The following is a 2,878-nucleotide window of genomic DNA, read 5'->3' on the forward strand; positions in this document are numbered from 1 at the left end:
ATAAAGTTTATTTATATGTCCTATTTAATATCAGATGAACATAATGCTTTAATAATAATAATAGTTAATGTTTCCATAGCACCTTAAATTTTGCAAAACACTTTACCTATATTAACTCATTTGATTCACTATAGTAGTATTTATTAATAACAATAACGAATATTTATCAATTACTTGTTACATGCCAAGCACTTTATAATTATTATCTCATTTGATCCTCACAGCAACCCCTAGGAGATAGGTGCTATTATTATCCCCATTTTGTAGATGAGAAAACTGAGGCAGACAGTAGTTAAGTGACTTGCACAAGGTAACAAAGTTGCTAAGTGTCTGAAGCTAGATTTGGACTCAGGTTTTCCTGATTTCAGGCCCAGCACTTTATTTACTATGCCACCTAACTGCCTTCTATCCCCAACAACCTTTTCACCTAGGTCCTTTTAATAGGACATTTTGCCAAGTGAATTAGTCTTGGTCAGAACATAATATTCACTATACTAAGAACGTTCTTGTATTATTCTCTGTTGATCTCTTACTAAATAAATTCAAATTTTTCCAGGTACTTTGCTAAGTATAATACATAACAGTTGGTGTGGTAGGTTAGACCCCCCCCCCCCAAAAAAAAAAAAGTAAAAGGTACAAAGCATTACACTGAATGTTTTATTGAAATCTGTCACACTCTGTTGTAGGTCCAAGTGTATAACACATATTTATAGACAATCACAACTCTGTGTTTATTTACAGCATTCTCATACTCTTATGATACTATCGTACTTACAATGCATGTGAAACCTCCTCAAGTACTTCTTTTAATGTGATTTTTAAGTACTTTGATGAAACAGACTTTTTGATTTGCCTGTGAATTTCCATCTTTGCACATAGTAGGGATTCACTTGTTGAATGAATGAACAAAAGTGTGGATTACTGTGAGAGAATCAAAGAACTATAGAATTTCAGAATTGGAAGGGAGGGTCTGCTATAGCACTCTGACCTAGTTATGACTTCTGCTAATGTTCAAACCTATTAATTGCTGAGGCAGTTCATTGTACTTATTAATAATGCTAAATTTATCACACCTAAATATACCTTTCTAGAACTTTCATTTATAATTTCTCATCATAGGTTGTGGTCTAGGTATACCTACGTGCCATGAGAGGGAAGGGAAAAAGGCAATATTAATGTCAATGGTAATGTGTACTGGCACACTCTCCTTACAAGCCTATTTTCCTAGCTCTTACCTTTATGACCAAGCAGAATGTCTATTCTCTCTTCAGAATAACAAATGTATAAATATTTGAAGATAACTGCCATGTTCACATAAATTTTCTATTTGTCAATATTAATGTATTCTTTTCTTCCATAAGATTCATGTATAGCAAGAGTCTTTTTAATTGGAGTCCATAAACCCTTGAGGCATCTTCGGTCAAATATAAGGGTGTCTACAAACTTGGATGGGCAAAAAATATATTTTTCACTATTTTATGTGTGAAATTTAGCATTTCTTTCAATTATTTAAAAATATTGTTCTGACAACGGGTCTATAGGTTCACCTATTCTGAAAGAGGTCTATAAGACCCCACTCCCCCCACTAAAAAAAAAAAAAACCTGCAATCTTGTCAATATCTTTCCTAAACTACAATGCCTAGAAATTAGCACAGTAAACCACTTATACTCTGACTAGAGATGAATACACAGTGATTTTGTCACATTTTGTCATCTTAATATTGTGGCCCTCTAAGGCAGCCAAAGTAACATCATTTTGCCTTTTATTGGGGGGCAAGGGCAGATAGGGGTAGAGGTGGGAATGAGGGGAGTTTTATTACATAGTTGACTCCTGGACTAGTAGATTTTTTTTTTAAATCTGGGTTTGCTTGTTTTGTTTTTTCAGAGAAACTACTGGGTTCTTTTTCTCCCCATTTTGTATTTTATTTTTGTTTTTTTGGAAGGGGGGACAGGGCAATTGGGGTTAAGTGACTTTCCCAAGGTCATCTGGCTGGTATGTGTTAAGTGTCTGATGTAGGATTTGAACTTGGGACCTCCTGACTCCAGGGCTGGAGCTTTATTCACTGCAACACCTAGCCGCCCCCTCCCATTTGTATTTTTAAGAGTTTTTTTTTCTTATCAAAGATTAGGCCCTACATTTATCGCAGTTAAATCTAATTTCATTCCATTTGACTAATGTAATGTAATGCCAAGGAAAGGCAACTTCCCAAGGTTCAGAATACCAGCATAGGCACTCTCCATTTTATTCAGTGACAAAACAAGAACAGAGAAGATCAAAACATGACATCATTCCAAATACAGCATTTACTAAGTGTGATTAAATAATCTCCAAGTACTACCCCACCCCAGGACCTTCCAATCATTCAATCAATTACAAAGTCTCTGTTCTAAATACTACTCCACTCCTAGGCTGTACCTTCATTTAGTCCACCACAAAGCCCCTCTTCTCAAATGGAGATTAGTTTCCAAACATAAGTAAAGTACATTCACTTGTTCAACCATAGAACACAAAAAGGTCAAAAGTTCCCCACCCCTGGATCACAATTGAATCTACCCCAGAGTTACATCAAGTTAAAGCACAGCACTTAATACCCAAATGGAGGTCTTTTCTTCATCTTGACATGAGGCAAGTTCTCAGCAATCTTAGTTCCTGGGGAGACAAGGCTTAGCAAGGCCATAAGATACATTGCCAGTCCCTTCATTAATTCATCCTCTGTCTGTAGAACAGTCCTAGAACCCCTGAAAACATTAGCAAAACCCTCTCCCAGGATTTCTGTAAACATACAACAAGAAAATCCTTCTTCAGGGCTTCTGAACCAACAGAAAGGTTCCCAGACCCCTGCAACAACAGCACTGTCCTTCACCAGTGGACAGTATT

Source organism: Petaurus breviceps, unplaced genomic scaffold (assembly GCF_028583685.1).
Source record: "Petaurus breviceps papuanus isolate PSGF00001 unplaced genomic scaffold, PetGlider_PUasm1.0 38, whole genome shotgun sequence".
In the NCBI taxonomy this organism is placed as follows: Eukaryota; Metazoa; Chordata; class Mammalia; order Diprotodontia; family Petauridae; genus Petaurus; species Petaurus breviceps.